The following is a 23,934-nucleotide window of genomic DNA, read 5'->3' on the forward strand; positions in this document are numbered from 1 at the left end:
ATTTTTTTTTTTAACGTTTTTTCATTTTTGAGACAGAGAGAGCATGAATGGGGGAAGGTCAGAGAGAGAGGGAGACACAGAATCTGAAACAGGCTCCAGGCTCCGAGCTGTCAGCACAGAGCCCTATGCAGGGCTCGAACTCATGGACCGCGAGATCATGACGTGAGCCAAAGTCGGACGCCCAACCAACTGAGCCACCCAGGCGCCCCAACATGCTGGATTTTCAAGGCGTGGGCTTAGAGTAAAATAGTGAGCTATTGGTGAGGAACTAGGTGTGGCCTAGCTTTCTAGGACGTTTACTCCAATAATGAAGACACCAGGAGGTGAGATACCATTTGGCCTTTTCTTATTACATATCGCACCACAGTGGTAAAATCGCCTACATTAGATGTATATTTAGGTCTCTTTCCACACATGGAGTTGTGAAGTAGAACTTTCTGAGATCTGATCCATTACTAGGCAGAATTTGGTATATGACACTTCTGTTTAGTATCCTATTTGTATTGGTTTATTATTACTATAATAACAGAACAATTCCATTCTTATATTTCACCTACAGTACTTTAATATAGGTGTTATCCAGAGTACCCCTGGGCAGGATGGTGATTCAAGTTTTTTTGTCAGCCTGAGATTAAAAAAAAAAAAAAAAATGACCCTGAACAAGGAACCTGAGAGTACAGATTCTAGATCTGGCACTGCTACTGATGCTAATAAAAACAAGATAATTATTTTTCCCCTCAATTTCTGCACCGGGGAAAATATACAATAATAACTTCCTTGCCTATTTGTAAAAGTGCAGTAAATATATGCAAAAATATTTCCAAGGAATTAAAAAAATCGCTAAAATGTAAAGGATCAAATTCCAGGCTCTTTGTTTTCTCTGAAGGTATAATTAGGAAATCTGAAAAACAGCCATTTATTTAAATGCATTAGGTGCTATAGGTAAAGACCATGAGAGCTGGGACTTTGTTTCTCTTATATTTCCAGTGCCTAAATAGTGTCCGTCACATAGTAGGTATTCATTGTATGTTTCTAGAATGAAGGAATGAACAAGTGACTGGAGGCATTCAGGGGCCTCCTTCTAGCTGGCTGACCTGGCCGCCAAAGCTCTGTGTCCAGGTGTCTGGCTGAGTGGAGTCTATGAACTGTGTGTTTGCTTAAGGATATCCTGCTTCCACCTGCTTTTCTCCCTCACTGTTTTATAATGGTAATAGATAACATTGCTTGGGGACCAAATCTGTGCTAAAAGCTGTGAGGTGCTTTACATAAACGATCGGTAATCCTCATAATCCTGAAAAGATGTGCATCCTTATTTTAAACATCAGAAACTCATGCTCAGAGAAACTAAGTAATATACTAAAAATCATAGCTCATGCATCAATTTGGATAGGCTAGGTTATGCTGTAGTGGTAAACAACCTACACATCTCAGTGACTTAAAATAAACAAAGGTTTATTTTTTGTTTCTGTCACATGTTCACAGTGAGTCAGCAGGAGGGCCCTGCTCAATGTAGTGGGGTCATTGATGTAGCAGAGCCGCAACCATCACAACTCTTGCTATACCACAGGAAAAGGCATCTCTACAGAGTGTCATACCAGCCATAAAAGCTTGGCCTAGAAGTGACATACATCCCTTCTTCTCACAAAACATTTGCCGGGGTTCGTCATATGACTCCACCTAACCATAGGCAAGCTAGGAAGTGTAGTCCTATCATATGCCTGGAAGATAGAGTGAGAAATTTGGGAGGCAGTGCAAATGACTACCAGCTCTAGTAAGTGGAAGGCTTGGTTTCTGAATCCAAAAATTATCTGACTCCAAAGCCAGATTTCACAAAACCGCATTGCTTTACTCAGTTTACCTAGAATTCTGGAATTGTGAAATATCTATATCATTTGACTTTCTGTTGCTTTTCAGTGAGGGTTGTCTTCTTGAAGCAACCTAGGCTGAATCTTCCTGAACTGAGAATAACTCTTCCTTCTCAGTTGTCATAAGGTGAATCACGACCCCTTTGGCCTTTGGCAGATGAGGACTTGAAAGGCAGACCCTCTGGGGTAGGCACTGTCCCCAACCATGCTCTCTTCTGCTTGTGTATCTGTAGCGGAAATGTTATTAACATCATGTTTTGCTATTCTAGTTCCACAGCTGCTGGAGTGACTTAGCAGTTGGCTAGGCATACCCTGAACTACAGAAGATGTATGCTGGGCCAGAAGCAGGCCTTCTTCCTGCAGACTTGGAAGGAGCTGATGACAAAGGCCTGCCAACAGTGCTGTGACTGTAAGTTAGGATCATTCACATTTCCATCTTTGTAGGCAGCCTGTGATGTGAATTTGGAGGCTCCCCAGCAAAGAGCCATGAATTAGAAGTCAAGAGCTTTGAAGTCATTCCTGGCTCTATCATCACTAGTTGTGTGACCTTGGGCAAGTAATTTAATCTCTCAGAAGTCTGAGTTTTCTATCTGGAAAAAGAATATCAATTCCAACATCCAGGTTTTTAAGATGAAAACTGCCAATTTGTGCAAAATGTGAATGGCTGACATCTGAACAACACTTAATATTTTACAGAGCTTTTCTTCCGCTACCCTGCTATGCAGACATAATTACTGTGATTTCCTCATTGAAGAAACTCAGTCTTGTAGGATCAGGTGAATTGCCCAAGGTCTCACAATTAATAAATAGCAGAGGTAGGACTTGAACATGTCTTCTGTCTCCAAATATGATATTCTTTTCCCTGATCTGAGTCATTGACTAGGATGATCCACAGGATGTGAAAAAGAACATACAAGTAAAGAGAATGGGTAACAAAGAGAAAAACAGTAGATTTGAACTCTTGAAGATGAAGTTTGAATCCATTTATTGGTTTATAGTCCTGGAAAAGCCACTTCCTCTCCTCCCCTCCCCTCCCTCTTTCTTTCTTTCTTTCTTTCTTTCTTTCTTTCTTTCTTTCTTTCTTTCTTTCTTTCTTTCATGTTTGGCAAAAGTAGGTAGGGCTTATAGTTATCTGGTGCACACTGGTATAGCCATACTGAATATTAAAATATTGAAATCCTTCTGTATTGTTTGGTGAATAGCTACTCTAACTGGCCCCTCCTTTAAGATCCCCACCTATCTCCTCTTTTAGTAATAAAAATATCAGTGTGGGGCTCAGTAGGAGGCATTAAGGACCCACTTCATTACAGGGCTATGGTTGGTCCCAAGCTATATTCATTGCTAAATATTTTTAATATGATTGATGAGTGGGGACAATAGTCATGTTCTTCCCAACTTCAGTGGGCTGCTCTTGAAGATCAGATAATATAAAACAGTGAAGATGGCATACCAGCTGTAAACCTTAAGGGCAATGTTTTTTAAAATATCATAGCAATGGTCTCTGGAAACAGAATTCTGTTGTATTGAAAATATCACATAGGTTTTTACCCTGGTGAGATTTGTTGCCTATTAGCCTATTCAAGATTCTGAGACATAAAGGAACTTATTTAAAATTTTTAACTTTGAATTTCCTAATAGTTGAGAATAGAGCTCATTTCCTCCACTATAATACACTTCTCACATCCTCTGCTAATTTTGTGAATCTAGGTTTTTGACCCTGAGCTTATTGTTTTCTCTATATTTACTTATTTTTGTATGGTATGTCTTTCTATGCACTGTCCCACAAGGTTCCTATCCCAGATGCTGCTTCAGTCCAGAGTCAGAGGCAGTCAATAACCTATGGCAGGTTTATCATAGAACAGAGGTTTCTGGAGTCTAATATCCTAGAAAAATAAGAACAAGGAAAATAGTACATCATCAATAACAGTTGTAGATATTTATTGAGTGTTTTTTATACGTGGAGGATGCTGCTGAGTGCTGTACATATTCTACTGGTCATGGTATTTGTCCCTCCATTTCACCCCACATGGTTAGTCTAAGCCATGGCGCAGCAAACTATGGCCCATGGGCCATCCATTCCTAGGCTTGTTTTTGGAAGAGCTAAGAATATTTTAAATATTTTTATAGGGTTGAAAAAAAGAAGAATATGCTACTGAGGTTGTATGTGGCCCACAAACCCTAAAATTGTTACTATTTTACCTTTTACAGAAAAGTGCCAATACATGGTAATCCCACTTTGCTTGCTAGTGGTTGGAATAAAGTTAGGCATGTGGTCCATTCAGACCACAAATGGTTATTGAGGCCTAACCACTATTTTGAATGTTGAGGAGACATGAGTAAGCAAAACAGACAAAAATTCCTGCCCTTGTGTATTTTACTTTCAGTTCTAGTTAATGAGATATAAGTCTATTGTTGTTTGGTAAAGGCTTCTCACATTCTTGTAGGAAATAGTGAAAACGATATTCATTTCCAGTTTAGATGTTTCCCTCTTTAAATGTGATACTTCTAACTTATGATCACAAGGGAAGCCAGTTCGAGAGTCAACAACACATCAAGGGTGACCAAAGAGAAGGTTAAAAAGAAATTAATTACACTACTGAGTCAATAAACCTTGAAATCTGTCATAAGACTTCCCAATATTAAATTTTTCTTTAAGTCCTTTTAAATAAGTTTTCTGTTACTTGAATTAGCAAACAGCATATGTATACACATACATTATCTAATTTAATCCTCATGACAATCCTATGAAATATTTATCATTCTCATTTTACAGAAGAAGAATGTGAAGATCAGAGAAATTAACTAATTGCATAGTCAACACAGTAAGTGGTAGAGCCAAGAGGAAAACTCTGATCTCTGGGTTTTGCAGCTCTCTCTAAAACTCAGTCTCTCCTTCTTAAGGAATTCCTAGGCAGTAAGGATTGTTAGAGGTCAAGACAGGAAGTCACTATGGGGACAGTTTTTATGTCCTGAGCCTGTGTATATAACTGCATTACTGAGTTTCACCCTCTTTCTTAGACCTAGAATAATCTTTCTTTACCCCTATCCCACAATGAGAAGGCAGAGTTTTTCCATTTATTGAGAAGTCATTGACCTAAGACAGTTGTATTAATGTATGTAAGGAACCAGGCAGTGAAATCTCCCAGCAGGGAGCAAATCTTTCTTTGAATCTATATATAAGATCAATCTGTTTTCTCCATTTTTCCTATCACCATTTAGATTCCTTCTCACCTTGTTTACCTGCCCTGTGCTCAAACCATTCTGACCTTCCAACCCAATTTTCACACTGTAACTAGAAGATAAAGGCAGTTTTTCAATATGGCTTTCAACAAAGTCTGTTCAGCTTTATCTTTCTTCAAGCATCTTCTGCTTTGTCTGTTTCAGCCACACCAGCCTTTGTCAGCCATCAGCTTCTGCCTGCAATGATCATTCTTTCCTTCTATGCCCAATAACACCTATTTGTCTCTGGCTCAAGTTTTATTTTTTTATGCAAGCCTTTATTGATCTCCCTATTAGATTGACTCCTCACATTAGCCCTCACTGTGCCATGGCACATGACACATGGCACAGTTATAGTGTTCTACTAGTTTGTGTGATTATCTGTTTAACCTGTGTACTGTATTTTATGTAGGGGACCAGTGGCCACATTTGTTACCATTGTAAACCCATTGTCTAGTACACAGTAGGTGCCCAATAAATAGTTGTGGAATGAATGTATAAATGTAAAGGCATCTTGTATTTGTTCAGTGATCTAAAGCATCAAGTAAATTCTAGAGCTCAGGTTGTATCAGTTTGAAAACCTGCAGGAAATACATGAGATCCTCAAATGGAACAATTGAGGAAAATTTAATTTAGGAACTGTTTATACAGGTGAAATAGGCTTAAGGGAAAGTAACAAAGGATGATAAAGCATCCTGGGGCTCGCAACAGTGGGGTTAGTACCCCTAAACCTGAATTGGCAAGTGAAGGGAGAAGTTTCATCCCAAAGAGAATAGGTGTGGTTCTAGAAGAGAGCCACAGGGTAGGAATGGTGGATATTGTAGATAAACCCAGCCAATTTGAAGGACCTCTCTAGTGTCCATTGATGTCAGAATTAAAAGAAGAAGGAAAACATGGTTATCATTCTCTTTTCTCCCTCAACCTCTATCTAGTGCCTCCCAGTAGGTAAACCTAACTGAAAGCCAGAGGGTAGGGAACTAAATGATAGTCCATAAAGACCACTTCCCAGGGCACAAAGCTGAGTGGAAAATGGATCTGGCAGGACAAATAAAAAATATCCAGCCATTGGTCCTTGGGACAATTCCATATTTTGCTAAGATGATACTAAAGGGTAGCTTGAAAAGTTTTAATTTAATATAACAGAAAGGAATTACTAAAGTTAGAGTTTCATAGGTAATTGAAGCTACAGAAATTTTCTTATCATGGACATTCCATGATAACTGTGAATAAGTGAAAAGTACATGGGATTCTTAGTTAAACATAAGATCAAGTCATTGCTTTGCCACTACAAACTTTGGTAGTTTGGTGTTCTTGTTTGTAGAGTGAGGATTATAGTGCTCATGTCATAGGGTCATTTAAAAAATCCAGTGCCTGGCACATGGTAGGTGCTCATGAAATGGTAACTCCTGTGAGAAAGATATGTAGTTATTACCTGCTAGAGCCTTGCACTATGATAAAGTCTCTCCCTCAGAACTCTTGTTGTCATTAGGCAAGCAAGACCATCAGTGATGGAGAAATTAGAAACTAAGAAGGCCAGGGAATAATCAAATATCAATTGCAAGTTAAAATCCACAAGAAAGATTCAGGTCACAAGCCCTGCAGCTCTGCCATGTAACTGGACCTCTCCTCACCTTTGCCCCTTCCCCACCCCACCTCCCACCCACATCCTAGGATCTTTAAGGAACCTTCCAGTTCTAAAGACTAGTGCATTGTAGATCCTGAGGATCATATACATCAGTCAACTACTGAGTCTTTCAGCTGTGTGCAGTTAAACCACAGGCTATTGAAGCCAATAATAGCAGGAGCAGTTTAGAACTCCTTAGTGGGAAGTTCTACCTTAAGACAGTAGTGACATCACACCACTTAGCTCAGATGCATTGTGTGACAGTGACAACTTTTCCCCCACTTAAGTGAACCCCTGTTTGCTTACTTGGTGCCAAATGGCTCACATATAAACACTGAAGGACAGATTAAAGACCACATTGTACTTTACTTTGCCATTTCGTGAAGGGCATTATTTTCCATATTGATAAAATCTGGAGGGAAGAATGAAGGACAATGGACTTTTATTTTAACCACTAAACACTCACTGTATCCCACAGAATGCCTTGGGCTTTGTTCTACCACTCTTGGTCTTGAGACTTTTGCCATTAGGAAAAGTAAAGGCATCTGGCTCAGAGTTTATCCCTAGGGGGATTGAGCAGCGTCCTGGGAGCTCATTGGAAAGGAGTAGGGGAATGAAACAGGAGAATTAGAGGGCCTACAGGACAAGTTGAGGTGATAGTTTTTATGCCTGGAGTCCACTGCCTGCAATATGATTCCTGCTCATCAATAGCCTGAGACATTCTGACAGAGAGGGGCAGATGCCACCAGAGCATTAGCGACATACTTAAATAAGCCCCATTTTACCCAAAGCCTTCCCTACTACTGTATCTGTCCTGTGTTGATCTCTGTCTTCTCCATATTTCTGTTTTCTCTATATTTTCTCCAAACAAGACTAGCAATCCTTCTATCCCCGCCTCTGTTTTCCCACTTATATTAATACCTTATGTTGTCTGAGTTCACTCTGGAGTTTGAAGACATATTGGGCAAGGAATTGAGACCTATTTCCAGGTTTAGCTTTGCTGTATATCCTTGATCATGCCCTTTTAAAACTTCCAGTTTTCTCAACTTTCAAGAAATATCTATTTGCTGTAGTTAACAGTGCTGAGAAACCAGGAAAATACGTGTATGTACAGGGATTTTTTTTTTTTTTTTTTTAATTTAAGGTAGGGGTGCCTGGCTGGCTTAGTCAGTTAAGCATCTGACTTCAGCTCAGGTGATCCCATGGTTTGTGGGTTTGAGCCCCGTGTCAGGCTCTGTGCTGACAGCTCAGAGCCTGGAACCTGTTTCGGATTCTGTGTCTCCCTCTCTCTCTTCCCTCCCCTGCTCATGCTCTGTCTCAAAAATAAATGAACATTAAAAAAATTTATGAAAAAATAAAATTTAAGGTAAAAATTATTTACATACAGTGAAGTGCATATGTCCTAAGTATACAATTTGGTGAGTTTTAAAAATGTATATATCTGTGTAACCAGCATTCTAATTGAGATATAGTATATTTCTGTCATCCCAGAAACTTCTTGCACGTCCCTTTTATATCCTCTTCCAATGAATCCCTCTCATCCAGACTCTAACCACTATTCTGACTTCTGTTACTAGAGATTTGTTCTCCTGCCCGTGAACTTATTAGAAGCACTTTGAAAAGTGAAAGTCACTGTACAAAAGCTAGTATTATTACTATTTTGTAGCTAGATGGTATATTACTTAAAAGAAAAGATCTAATCTTTTACTTAGTACTAAGCAGAGAGCATGACAGATACTGATTCAGTTCGATAATGAATATGTATTAAAGTAAATAAAGTATAAATGACGTTGACCTGGATTCCAGGAAAGCTGAATTCTAATCTGCTTTGCCTTTATCCAGCTTTGTGTCCTTAGGCAAGTAGTTTTTTCTTTTTTAAAAACATTTTGACCCTAAGTTTTTCTTTTATTAAACAAATAATTAGATGAGATGATGTTGTAGAGTACCTTCCTACTTTCAGAAGTTACTTAACTAATAATGATAATGACACTAAGATTTACTGAGTGCTTATTATATCCCAGCCACTATTCTATTTTTAAAAAATTTTTTAATGTTTATTTATTTTTAAGAGAGAGAGACAGAGTGTGAGTGAGGGAGGGGCAGAGAGAGAGAGAGAGAGGCAGACACAGAATCTGAAGTAGGCTCCAGGCTCTGAGCTGTCAGCACAGAGCCCGACATGGGGCTTGAGTTCAAAGAGCACGAGATCATGACCTGAGCTGAAGTCAGACACATAACTGACTGCGCCACCCAGGCACCTGTACCAGCCACTATTCTAAATACATTTATTAACCCATTTATCTTCATAACAGTCCAAAAGGCAAATTTTATCATCTCCATTTTACAGATGAGGAGATGTGGAGGTTAGTTAACTCTCATAAGGTCAAGTGGGCAATGCTAGGACCCAAGCAATGACCTAGACAGTGTAGTTCTAGAGTCTTCAACTTAACCACTAAATTCTGTTTCCAGTCATTGGAGTGATAAATCAATATAATGGTTGGGTGGGAAAAAGGAAAAAGCATGGGTGTGTGGTTAGGTAAAGAAATGGGTCACATTTCACAAGTTTCAAAATAAACTTTTTATTATGGAAGTTTCTAAACATACACAAAAATAAGGGGTTCAGCAAACCTTCATGAACTCATCACCTAGTTTCAACAACCATCAATATTATGCCATACTCTTATTTTTACCTCTCTTTGAAACTATCATGAAAATTTTCAAACATACCCTCACAAGTAGACAGTATGGCATTTCACCCCTAAATACTCCAGGATGCATCTTAAAAAAAAAAAACAAAACAGATTTTGAGCCAACTACAATGCCTTGTTACACCTAACAAAATTCATAATAATTCCTGATTATGTATTATTTAATATCAACTCCATATTCAGATTTCTCTGATTGTCTTATCATTTCCTTTTTGTTGTTTTTCCATTTAGAGCCGAAAACAGGTCCAGTCATTGTATTTGGTTATGTCTTTTAAGTCTCTTTTAATCTAAAATCCTCCCTGCTTTGAAGAGGGGAGCTTTAGGTGTTTTTTTGTTTTTGTTTTTGTTTTTGTTTTTTTCCTGAAGGAGGGGGAGACCATGGAGATACATTTCTAATTTTTTTCCCCATGTATAGAAATGAGGTGATAGTTTCAGGAGAATAAAGTAAAATCACCCCTGCTTATTCCCATTTCCCAGGCCCCTCACCCCACCCTCTTACCTTATAAATGACCATCCTGCTTCTGTAAGTCATTTTCTTATATAAGTAGTATAATGTTGCTAGGAAGAAGCTGGTTGGATTTCCTTGCTCTTACCAGAAATAGAGAGTATATCACTACTGAAGGAAATTACTATTAATAGCTCTCAGCAAAACCCTTCCATTATAACAGGGATATGGTCTCAGTGAGGAAATTGACACTTAAAGATATGTCTATGTATACTTTTTTTTTTTTTTTTTTTGGTACAGGAAGGGGAAACAACAACATGGGGTTGTTTTCATTGCAGGCAGGGACTCTTTAAGGTCAGAGCTGGCTCCAACCTGACTGAGTCTCATGGATCTATGATTTCTTATATTTGGAGTAGGCATCCAAAGAACCAAGTCCTTCTTCTTCAGAGTCTGCATTTGATAGGCACACACCTTATTACTCATAGAAATAAAGTCTTAGGAAAGGCCTAGAGAATAGTAAATCAAGTGTTTTCAAACAATGTTCCATGGGGCTCCATCCACGAAGGTACTTTAAATATTTTGCAAAAGTTTGGCTTGAATTTCACTTAAAAAAATGTGGTCAGTTCTTGATTCTGGTATTAGTCTTTATTTTGGCTTTCTTTTACAATGTCTCTCTTAGAATCCAGTTTTCAGTAGATCGTACCAATACTAAATAATAAATTAGCTCCATCTCTTTATCAGACATCTCTGAAATAATGATTTCAAAACTGCTTTGGAGAAAGTACACAATCTTGATTTCAAAATAAATTTTTGAAAAGGTGCTTCCTTTTTGTATCCCTTGGTAAAATATCTTTTTGGAAGTCATTCTCTTTGGTGGATTCTGAAATCTAGGAAGTCCCATTTGGAAGTTAGAGAATGCCTACCTAGAGTAGAAGTTGGGTAAATCAGGGTTTTGTTTTTTTGTTTGTGTATACAGTAAAAATAATTTATTCATTAACTAAACATGCATGAACTAGCATGTATTTTATATGGCTACATATTTCTGTATATAAATGCATTTTAAATGCCTGAAAGAGCACATACCTAATCCAGTATTGCTTACATTGGAGGAAGTAGGGAGGGGAGCTGGGTTAGATAGGTGGGCAAGAGGACTTTGTTATCTATAATGTTTGATTTCTTTTAAAGGAGGATTTACTTATAATTGATGTTCTTAGATATTAACTGAAAAATAATGAGTTAAAGACTTATTAAATCAGTTTTGAAGGACGAAAAAGGAAATTGAGATAATTGGCACAAGATAGCCTTCCCCATGTCATGCTATAATTGCCTGACTAGTCTCTCCCCTTGTACTTCCTCCTGCTCCTTATCACAATCCCTAGTTTACTCACCACTAAGCAAAAACTTTCCACTACTTTCCACACACTTTACTCATTCTGATCTTGGGAAGAGCTGGAAACGGAAAGTCCAGAGACTGATCTTTGTGGTGTGGGGTGGTGTTCCCAGGCCTATTGTAAGATAGGCCTGGAGGCAAATGCTACTCATGTTCTTACCTACCTCTGCATCCTGAGTAAATCACTGGGCTTTTAGGGTTTAGTTTCCTCATCTCTTAAATATAATTTTATCTACTTTGTAAGTATTGTACCGAGGTTAAGTAGTATATTGAAAATGTCCTGCACAGTGCCTTGTACATATTTATATAGTTAGATACAGTAAATTTTAGATTCCTCCTTTTTCAGTGTTTTGTTCTTCTACACCATGTAGGAGTTGATGATTTAAAAAAAAAAAAAGTAAGAAGTGATCCTTGTCTAATAACTCTGTAAATAGTTAAATGCAGTCAAGTGGTTTGAATTCTATGATAGGAAGTACTGAAAGATGCGAAGAAAAGAGTGATACTAATAAGATAATAGCTACAATTAATCAAATGTTTATTCTGAGTTAGGCATTATGCTAAGTACTTTTTGTACTCTATTTTATTTAATTATCCCCACAACCCTTTTTTGGGATAACTATATTATCCTCGTTTTACAAGTAAGAAGATTACAATTCATTGATGTTAAACTTCTTGCTCCAAGTCACTTATCTACTCAATAACAGAATTGGGATTTGGTTTTGGGGTCTCCCTAACTCCAAAGCCCATGTTTGTAACCACTGCTTGGAAGTTGAGAATAGAGACAAGAAAATTTTATAAAGAAGTTTTATTAGTTCATCTATCTATCCATCCATCCACTCATCTTTCCTTTCACATATTTCAGAAAAGATTTAAGGTAGCTTTTAGAAAATTAACATTTCAATTAAGTCTTTAAAGACATGTGTGTCAATCGGGTAGGTAGGGCCAGAAAGGGCTTTCTTGACAGAGGCAATAACATGGGAAGTAGTATGAAAGTTTCCATCAACAAGTAGCTTGTGTGGCCCCAGAAGGTGAAAACAGAGGCTGGAGAGGTAGATTTGGCTGGATACCTTGACTGCAGTTTTACAAAACTGAGAATTTACTCTGTAGGCAGTAGAGAGTAAGGATAGTGGGTGTCATAAGACAACTAGTTTCATTAACGTAAAACCACACCTCATGTTTTGGCCCCTAATAGAGTCACCTTGATTGATTGTTCTCATTCATCAGACTTTATAAATAACATTTGGTAGTTTTCAGAAATCTAATCCAGTCTCCAAGGCTGAAGTTTTAATTCCATAGAGGCCTGGGGAAGGAATGTACCTCATCTTGTAAAGGCCATTTCCAAGGAGGAGTTTAAAAAAAAAATTATTTGCATATTGGAAATATAGCTGGAATATGTTTTCATTTTGAGGGTTAGGGTTGCCAGATTTAGCAAATAAAAATACGGGATGCTCAGTAAAATTTGAATTTTAGGTAAATAACAATGTTTTTATTTTAAGTATGTAATATTTGGGGTATACTTATACTAAAAAATGTTTTTTATCTGAAATTCATATTTATCGGAAATCTGTTGTTTAAAATTCAAAAGCAGGGTGTTGTGTTTTTCATCAGGTGACCCTATTGAGTTGGTTACTTTGTTCTGATATATGTAAAAATCCAGATTTATTAATCTGTAGTCACTCTTTCTATAACCCCTTTTCCCAAAAAGCTGAGTTCCTGTAGGACTCAGTGCCAGAAGAAATGTATGCTGTGTACAATGTACTGCTACTTCCCACACATAAGGACCTGAAAGAAGTTGACCCCAGGGCAATGAGAAACAAAAGAGGAAAATCAAGGCATGGGTCTCTGTGAAGTCTTTTTTTTCACAGCCGACCTTGGAAGTTTTGTATCCTCCCTGTGGCCTGGCAGCCTGGCCTGAGTAGTTTAATGCTTAAATTCTTTTAAGTGATTGTGTTAGTTTCCTTTTCATAAACCTTATCTCTTCCTTGGAATGTGTTTTAGTTTGCCTGGATGGAGTTGAGTATTCTGTTGGCTCCCTGAGTCCTCACGTCGGACTCTGTTTCTGTGGGATTTTTTTCTTTGCTTATTTGCTTTAGGAAGAGGCTCACTGATAAAGGAGGGCAACCATCTGGAGGCCAGAGGATTCTCTGGTGCAGCTGCCCAGAGGGACCCTGCCTCCTCCTCAGGCTGCAAGGAGTTTACTTGTAATCATGGAATGTTTAAAACAAGAACCCCCTTAATAGGATCTATTATAATAGGGCATGGGAAGGGGTCCCTTTGACCCCTACTCAAAATAGTTTCACATTTTTTCTATTACACATTGGTAATTTCCCTGAAAGATCATTTGATGAAAGGATTCTGCAGCTAGAAATAAGTTATGAAACTTTTTATTATAGCTCCCCCCAACCCCATTACAAATAAGGAATCTGAAGCCCAGAGAGGTGAAGTGACTTAAGATAATCTAGTAGCAGAAGTGGGAAATACAAGCCCAGGTCCTCCAGCTCCCAGATGGTGATTTTTATTCAAGTGTACCCAGTTCCTAACACCATAACATGAGGAATCTGTCATTCACACTATGCGCATTTCAGGGCCCAAGAGTTTCTTGGCTTTCCAGTACACATGCCTCCCCCCTCCCCCCCCCCCCCCCCCCCCCCCCCCCCCCCGACAACTCAGGGAAGGTTGGAGAGTGTTTTGATTGCCGCTAGGGGTGGTGGAGGCTTAAAACATAAATACCTGGGGGAGACTAGACAGTTATCCTATTCCATCATAATAGGTAAATCTAGATAGGAGTTTGTTGCCTGAGAGAAGCATTTCATGGAGAAGAGCACAGAACAATCTGGGAACTTACAATTGGAAGGATAGATGGATTGCTATTGGGGTAGAAATTGATCCCAACAGTGGAGGATGTGACCCTGGCATATACACTTCTTAATTTTTCTCTAGCTCGTCCTTTTGTTTTTTGTTTTGTTTTGTTTTGTTTTTAATCACCTCTGGATCTGTAAGAGATGTATGATTCTTTTTTTTCTTTTTTCCCTCTTAGGTGAGCCCTTGGCTGAGGTACAGTACTTCTGTTCTTGTAGGTGTACTTGCCTTGTTGTAACCCTTTCCCTGAGGGATTCTCTACATTTCTATATTAAAAACCCCAGGCAACAATAGGGAATCACTAATGCTGGGAATACAGCCCCAAATATCCTTTATGGTTCCTTATATACAGAGGAATTTACAGTGACATAAGGGAATAGAATAACAAGATGATTAAGGACCTGGGTTTGGATTCGAGCAGACCTGAATTAAAGTCCCAGCTCTGACTTTTACTAGCATATGACTTTGGGCAGACTGTTGTTTACCTCTCTGAGCTCAGTTTCATCAAATATTAAAAGAGTAGGGGTTCGGTGCGAATAATAGCCTACATGTCTTAGGAGTGCTGTGAGGCTTAAATGAGAAATATATATAAAGTGCTTTGCATACTACCTGGCAAGTAGTGAACACTCAATTGCTGCTAGTTGTTATTATTATTATTAATGCCTTTATTAATAATGTCCATAAAAATTAACTAATTTTAGTCTTCTACATCTTGATCTGGGGGTTGGTATCATTCCTATCTTTATTAAAGAAAATCTCTCTCCTAATCAATATGCTACCTATCTTGTTTTCAATTGTGTTAAATTGTATTTCTTAAGTTCTGGTTCCAGTTTCACCTCCTTGATGAAATCTCTCACCATTCCATACCACTTATCTCTGTCTCCTTTAATTTCCTGATTGGCACATTCTCTGTGCTAAATGATCTAGAGAGCCATTTCTAACATTTTCTACATAGTCTCTTTTTTATTATTTTCCCCATGAATGCTATAATTGGAACCATATTTGAAAGCTAATTTTCTTATTAAGGGAAATTTCAAACATTTCAAACATAAAAGATAGTGAAAATAGTATAATGGGCTCCATTACCCAACTTCAACAATGATCAACATTTGTCATTCTTGTTTCACCCATCTTTCTTGCTCCTATTTAATTTTGGCCAGAGTATTTTGAAGCATATCCCCAGACATCATGTAATTACATATTAAATAGTTCATTAAGTATGTCCAAGTGATAAGGACTTTTTCTTATAATTACAGTGCCATCAATGTAACAAAATTAATGATAATTCCTTTTAACATTTGACACCCAGTCAATATTTGAATTTGTCTAATTGACTCAAAAATATTTTTTAGCAGTATCTTTCTTAGCAGTATATATTATATAAAGGGATTTTCTTTCTTCCTGTATGTCTAGAGACCTACACTGTGTTCTCACGAATGCTGGTTGATGATGCTGTTCTGATCTCTGGTCTCAGTCTTTGCCTTTGGTCTGTTCATGGCTACCCCAGCCTCAGGGATTTACCTTTCCCATGAGCCTGGACAATGGAGGGGTGAGGGGAAGTATCTTACCTCTCCTGGATTTTGAAGGAAGGGAGAATATGAAGTCAGTAGAGAGAGAAATGTGGAAAGAGTCAGAGCTAGAAACCCTGCAAGACACAGGAACTAGAACTAGGTTAAGAAACAGATTGATTAAAAGGGATATTTAGGTTTAGCTGTTGTAGAAATTTTGTTATATTCAGATTGAAAATAGAGAGTGTTTAGTCCATTTATAAACTCAAAATGAACTTAATTTTGAGTAAGAGATGAAATGTGATAATAGCTGGGTCAAACAAACAAATAAACAATTCCAAAATAACAAAATACCTAAAAGCAAGTTATTTTTCAATGAAACCCCAGGCAAAATGTTAAGAAACTAGTAGAATCACTTGCTGAAGCCCTTGAAGGCACCTCGCTATACCACTTAGATATGTCCCAGCCCTTTTAATTTTCTCTAGCAGTGCTTCTGAGCTATCACTGTCCATTAGAATTATTAGGAGCTTTGTAAACTATTGATACTAGGCCCTCTACCCCTATCCCTGAGGTTCTGATCTAGTCTGGGGTGGGATCCATGAGTCAGTATTTTTAAAAGCTTGTTATGTGATTCCAAATGCACCAGCATTAATGATGAATTTTATAGTTCTTATTTCACTATTTTTCTCCCAAGTTTAATATTGTAGTTTACTGGGAAGTCCTGTGTTGTTTCTCTTTAAACACTCTTCTATAGATTCTGTAAGCTCAAATATATTATTTATTTACTTATTTTATTGTTTAAAAATTTTTAAGCTGTTTTTTAACCACATTGTGCTAGTGCTTTTTGTGGATTATGTTGAGACTCTTAAACATCATTTTATTAAATTAGTCTTATGGGAAAATCTTCCCATTTCAAGCTTAAAACTTTATCCAACTAGAACTCAACTGGTTTTTAATTGGACACTGACCTGTGCAGTTCTGCTCATAGTTTCACATAGGTTAATTTTCATACTCAATAGCATTATAAGCTTTTTGAGGGAAGATTAGGTTTGAGTGCAAGTGATCGAAAACCCAAAATAATAGTTGCTTAAACAAACAAAAAGTTTATTTCTCTCTCGTGTATAAATTGAATGTGGGTCTGGCATGATTTTCCATGATTTTAGATGCCTAGGATCCTTCTATTGTGCTTCTCTGCCAAGTGAGTCTTCTATTTTTATGGTTATTATGTAGTCCAAGATGAAGGCAAAAGCTATCCGTGATGTCCACATTGCAGCAACAGAAAGGAAGTAGGAAAAGGAAGGGGAAAGCTCCTTCCCTTTAAGGACATTTCTCAAAAGTAATTTAATTCACTTGCTTATACCCAACTAGCCAAACCTTGGAACTTGGCTTCAAGGGAGGTTGGGAAACATAGTCTTTATTATGAGTGCCTTAAGACCAGGCAGAAATGAAGGGTACTTCACTTAGGTAGAAAGAAAGAAAAGATATTGGGGGATAGTCAGCAATCCCTATCCAAAGAGTAATGACCAAGTCTTATATTTTTTTGTATACCTGATATGCTGACCCCAGTTGCATATGCAGTAGATACCCAACAGGTAGTTATCAATTGATTCCACTTAGAAGGGATTGTTTTCTATTATTTAAAAAAAAAATACGTATTTTACCCATATAACTTACTGATATAGTGGCCTATCTTGGGTTTCTAAGTGCCATTTTATTAAATTGTTCCCATAAGGCATCATATTTTAAGTTGCAGACTTCATCCAATTAGTGATAGACTTCTAGATCTAATTGGTTTATTTGTTTTAATATTGCTTACAACTCAGTGTTACTATTCTATGTAAAATCCTTGTAAAAGTTTGTATGAGTGTGTGTATTTTCCTGAGGGTAGAGGTTGGTTCATAGTGTGTATCAGATTCCTTAGTAAATCTGAATCCCATAAAACATTAAGAATCACTGGTGTAAACTAAGAAATAATATGGGCAGTTTGATTTCTAGCTAGTAATTTTGCCAAGTTTTTACTTCTTATTATCATTTGTTACTGTAGTAATCTGTTCTTTCTTAAGTAATATGATTATTCTAGTAATCTGATTACCCTGGTAATCTGTTCTTTCTTAATATATAAAGTTATTTAAAATTTTTTAGAGGGGCCGAATATTGAAAGATACACTCTTGGTCTCTTTTTTTTCAAATAAATTGTAATACTCTAATTGATTTTTTTTTAAATTTTTTTAATGCTTTTATTTATTTTTCAGACAGAGACAGAGCATGAGCAGGGGAGGGGCAGAGAGAGAGAGGGAGACACAGAATCTGAAGATGGCTCCAGGCTCTGAGCTGTTAGCACAGAGCCTGACGCGGGGCTCAAACTCACAGACTGTGAGATCGTGACCTGAGCTGAAGTCGGACACTTAACCGACTGAGCCACTCAGGTGCCCCAACTCTAATTGCTTATTTTAAAAGTTTGGGTTTTGCTCTTGAGATTACATCAAAATAAAAAGCTTTTTCACAGTTAAGGAAGCCATCAACAAAACAAGAAGACAGCCCACTGAATGAGAAAAGATATTTGCAAATGATACATATGTTAAGGGGTTAATATCCAAAATATGTAAAGAACTTACACAAACAACACCAAAAAAAAAGAAATACAATTAAAAAATGGACAGTAGCTATGAGCAGGACATTTTTCCAAAGAAGACATACAGATGGCCAACAGACACATGGAGAGATACTCAACATCACCAATCACCAGGGAAATGCAAATCAAAACCACAGTGAGATATCACCTTGTATCTCTCATAATGGCTAGAATAAACAAGAAAGAACAAGTGTTTGGCAAAGACGTGGAGAAAAAGGAACCCTCATGCACTGTTGGTGGGAATGCAAACTGGTGTATCCACTGTGAAAACAGTAAGGAGGTTCCTCAAAAAAATAAAAATAGAATTACCACATGATCCAGTAAATTCCACTATTATTTACCCAAAGAAAATAAAAACATTAATTTGAAAAGATATATGCACCCCTGTGTTTATTGCAGCATTATTCACAATAGCTAGATAGCTATGGAAGCAACCCAAGTGTCTATGCATAGATGAATGGATAAAGACTATATGGTGAATTATATATGTGATGGAATATTACTCATCCATAGAACAGAATGAGTCTTGCCATTTGCAACAACATGGATGGATTTATATATGGTATGGATCAAATATAGAATTTAAGAAACAAAAGAAATGAACAAAGAAAAAAAAGAGACAAACAACACAGACTCTTAAATATAGAAAACAAACTGGTGTTTGCTAGGGGGGATGGGCGAATGGGTGAAATTGTTGTAGGGGATTAAGAGAACACTTACTGTGATGAGCACTAGCAATGCATAGAATTATTGAATCACTGTACTGTATACTTGAAACTAATATAGCACGGTATATTAATTATACTGGAATTAAAAAATAATAAAGATTTAAAAAAAAGTTTGGATTTTGGTCAGAGTGATGTTACCAAGATGGTGACATAGGTTTTTCTTGACTTTGCACCCCTCACAAGAACAACTAGCCACTGTTGAAGAACAAGACACCACTAAGAGAATCCTAGAACATGAGAGTAAGGCTGAAGCACCTCCTGCACTACAGAGACCATGACAGATTGTAGCAGATTGCATTAGGGGGTAAGAGAATAGCTACATGTTGACTACATTGCTTCTCTTCTAGGCCAGTGCAGTACCATACAGAGTGGTCTCTGCTGAGCATCTCGTTCCTCCAGTGGGAAAAGAGAACCCAAAGGGGACAACCACTCCACCTGTCAGCATTGTGAGTTTCTTTATAGGAGCCCCTACTCTGATCTCTCACCATGGGGAGTGCATGGGAATCTTCAGGACTCAACCACTGGGAATCTGACTGTGATGGAGAGTGGGGGAGGTTATAACAACCAGCACATGAATCTTAGCAGACCAAGTTCATCCCTGCAGTGCCCAAGTAGTAATCCCAAACTGTGGTTTTGTTCATCTGCAGAATCAAGTCAGGGGTGCTTCATGACTAAGGAAGTCAGCAGGGTTCAAATCTGCCTGATTCTGATCCTTAAGTGAGTTTTGCCTGCCCTAGAGCTTGGTTTGCCTGTGCCCAGGGAAGGAGCTGAATCACAGCCCCAACTGCTGTGGAGTGTCTTCTGCCCCATCTGATCAGAAGGACTGGCAACAATTCCTGGAAGCAGTGGGGCTCATTGGCACTCCAGCTGACAGGTGGGCAGGCAGAGTTGGTCATCCCTAGAACAAAGCCACTATCAGGCATGTAGTGTTCTTGTACTATACATAGGCAGGGGGATTAATTCATAGCAAAGGCTCCAGCTACTAGCAACTGGAGAACCTGTTTTGAAAATTGAGAGTAGCCTGGAGTAGCTCTTCCACCTCCCACCCAGCCAAAGTTGCTGACACATAGACCCACCTGCTGTGAAGAGAAACATCTTCTGGCCCCATCTCATTAGAAGGACTGTAGACAACTCCTGGAAGCTGTGTGGCCCAGCAACACTTGAGCCAAGAGGTGGTCAGACAAAGTCAGTAGTTTGCAGAACAAAGCCACTGGTCCTATTCAGTCAGGGAACTTGGTGTCTGGATCAGTTTGAGATAAGACAACTAAGGATTTTACCAGCCGTAGAGCTGCTTCTCCCACTGTACCCAGGCAGGGAATCTAATTTGTAGCTCTACTCATCACTGAATACAGCCTATCTATCTGACCAGGGAACCTAACCACAGCAGGAAAGCTGCAAAGCCCATTCAACAACCCTACGTGCAGTGGCACTTGAATAGGCAGCATAGTCCATGGCTTCCCCATCTGTAGAGCAAAACCAGTGGCCTCACTAGAGTAGGAAATTTAACTCACACTTTGGCTTGGTTCAGATTCTAAAACAACAAGCTATACAGGCTCTGGGTCCCATCCTGCAGCTCTCCCAGGGCAGGGAAGTTAATTCATGGCCCCATCCACTACTGAATATTGTAGCCAGTCTCTATCATCTGGTAATCCTGACAAGAGAATCTAGGCAAGTGTGGAACCCATCCTACAGCTGCACTTTGGTTGGGGTCCAAGCCAGCAGTTTTATTCAACTGTTCTCAGCCCATGGCGTATCCCTTGTCCCTATCCTCAGAGCTTGAACAGTTGTTTCACCCAAAAGTGGACCATAAAAGCAGGCTTCACCTATCTAAGTACATTACAAATAAATATGCCCAGAAACCCGAACTAAAGTGACTGGTGAAGAACTGTCTCTACCAAAGCAAACCAGTAACATCTGGTAGAGTCTGATTACTCAAATGTGCAGATGCCAATGGAAGGAACCAAGGATCATGAAAAGTCACGTATATATGACACACCAAAGAAATCTAGTAAAGCTGCAATAACTGTAAAGAAATGGAGATCTGTGAACTGTCAGACAAAGAATTCAGAATGAACTTCTTAGGAAGTTTGGTGAACTACAAGTGGACAACAAAATGAGATTAGCAAAACAATGCATGAATGAAATGACAAGTTTGACAAGGAAATAGCAGCCATCAAAAACAAAAATGAAATCCTAGAGTTGAAAAATACAGTTACCCACCTGAAGAATTCAATAGAGAGTTTCAAAAGTGGACTTGACCATGCAGAAGAATGAGTGATTTGAAGGATAGGACATTGGAAAGTATCCAGAGGAGCAACAAGAAAAAAGAATGAGCAAGAGTGAAGAAAGCTGACAGCAATAAGACAATGAAAAAATGGTACTTGCATTATGGGAATTCCAGAAAGATAAGAGAAAGAGAATGTGACATAAAGTATATTTAAAGCAATAATGGCTGAAAACTTCCTGAACCTAGGGAGAGAAATAGATATCTAGATCCATGAGGCCCAAAGGACTCCAAATAGGTTGAACTTGAATAGGGCTACACCAAGACACATTATAATTAAATTGTCAAAAGTCAAAGACAAAGAATTTTAAGAGCAGTAAGAGAAAAGAGACATTACATACATGGAAACCTCTCATAAGACTATAGACAGATTTCTCAACAGAAACTTTTTAGGCCAGGAAAGAATGGGATGACATTTTCAAAATATTGAAAGAAAGAATAATTGTCAGCCAAGAATTCTATATCCAATGAAACTATTCTTCAGAAGTGAACAAGGTACAAAGTCCTGAACAAACAAAAATTGAGGGAGTTCATTACTACCAGACCTGCCTTACAAGAAATGCTGAAGTGAGTTTTTTGGTGAAAATAAAAGAACACTAACATCATGAAAACAGAAGTACAGTGTAAATCTCATAGGTAATGGTAAATATATAGTCATAGTTAGAGTCTGCAATATTGTAGTAGTAGTGAATAATTCATTTAAAACTCTAGTTTAAAAATTAAAAATGAATACAGTAAAAATAACCATAACTATAATAACCTGTTGTTAGTTAGACAATATAAAAATATGGATATTGTAACATAATAACCTAAAATGTGAGAAGTAAAAGTATAAAGTTTATAAATTCTATTGACACTGTTATCAGTTTAAAATAAGGTGTTACAAGTTTAAGATATTTTACATAAGCTTTATGGTTACCACAAAGGAAAATCCTGTAGTAATTACACAAAAGAACATGATAAAGAAGTCAAAGCATATTGATATCAAAAGACATCAACACACCAAAAAAGATAGCAAGATAAACAAGGAATAGTGGATCTACAAAACAACTAGGAAACAATGTACAAAATGATAATAGGAAGTTCTTACCTAGCAATAATTTCTTAAACAAAAATGGGTAAAATTCTCCAGTTAAAATGCATTGAATGGTGCAATGGATTAAAAAATAAAAACAAGATCCAGCAATATACTGCTTACTAGAGACTCACTTAAGCCTTAAAGACACACAGAGACTGAGTGAAGAGATAGAAAAAAACATTTCAAGCAAAAGGTAACAACAACAACAACAAAAAAAGCAAGGGTAGTTATACTTCTATCAGACAAACCAGACTTTAAACTAAAATTGGTAAAAAGAGACAAAGAAGGTCATTATATAATGATAAAGGGGCCAGAAATTAAGAAGATATAACAGTTGTAGATATTTATGCACCCAGCATTGGATCACATAAGTATATAAAATAAAAACTAACAGAGATAAAAGGAGAAATAAATAGTAATATAATAATAGTTGGGGGCTTTAATACTCTATTGTCAACAACGGATAGATCATCCAGAGAGAGGATCAGTAAGGAAACAGTATTTGAACAACAGTGTAGACAAAATGGACCTAACAGACACAGAACATTCTATTCAACCACAGCAGGATACACATTATTCTCAACTGCACAGGGAACGTTTTCTAGGATGGACCATGTTTTAAGCTCAAAAAAGTCTTAACAAATTCAAGAAGATTGGAATCCTACCAAGTATCTTTTCTGACTATAACAGCATGAAGCCAGGAAAAAATAAGAGGAAACCTGGAAAATTCATGAACACATGGAAATTATATAAAACTTTTCTGAACAATCAGTGGATCAAAGAACAAATTAAAGGGGGAATACCAAAAGTTTTTTTGAGACAAATGAAAATAAAAACATAACATACCAGAACTTGTGGGATGCAGCAAAAGCAGGTCTAAGAGGGAAGATCATAGCAATAAATGCTTATGTTAAGAAGCAAGGAAGATTACACATAAACAATCTAACTCTACACCTAAAGGAACTAGAAAAAGAAGAACTGAGCCCAAAGTTAGAAGAAAGAAGATAATAAAGATTAGAGCAAATATAAATGAAACAGAGAACAGAAAAACATTAGAAAAGATTAACCAAACTACGAGTTGATTCTTTGAAAAGATAAAAAAAAAAAAAAACTGACAAAAGCTTGGCTAGACTAACCAAGGAAGAAAGGACTCAAATCTATAAAATTATAAATGAAAAAAGAGACATTACAACTGATATCACACAAAAATTCAAAGGATCATAAGAGGCTACTATAAACAACTATATGCCAACAAACTGGAGAACCTAGAAGAAATGGAAAAATTCTAGAAACATACAACTCACCAAAACTGAATCAAAATGAAATAGAAAATCTGAGGAGACCAATTATTAGTAAGAAGATTGAGTCAATAATAAAAAATCTCTCAATGAAGAAAAGCTCAGGACCAGATGGCTTCACTGCTAAATTTCACCAAACATTTAAAGAACACTCCCAAACTCATTTTGTGAGGCCAGCATTATCCTGAAATGAAAACCAGAAAAGGACACTATTAGAAAAGAACACTATAGGCCAATATTGCTGATAAATATAGTTGCAAAAATTCTCAGTAAAATACTAGCAAACCAAATTTAGCAGC

The 23,934-nt window shown here is 37.5% G+C and overlaps 1 long non-coding RNA gene across 1 annotated transcript in view; it reads left to right on the forward strand.

Moving 5' to 3' along the window:
* LOC122241296 overlaps positions 1-23,934 on the forward strand; it is a 152,562-nt gene that overhangs the window by 42,515 nt on the left and 86,113 nt on the right. The window contains exon 4 of the long non-coding RNA XR_006221350.1: positions 2,135-2,274. This is a non-coding gene — a long non-coding RNA (uncharacterized LOC122241296). The remainder of the gene's footprint in view (positions 1-2,134; positions 2,275-23,934) is intronic.

The sequence above is a fragment of the Panthera tigris genome, chromosome A1 (genome assembly GCF_018350195.1).
Source record: "Panthera tigris isolate Pti1 chromosome A1, P.tigris_Pti1_mat1.1, whole genome shotgun sequence".
In the NCBI taxonomy this organism is placed as follows: Eukaryota; Metazoa; Chordata; class Mammalia; order Carnivora; family Felidae; genus Panthera; species Panthera tigris.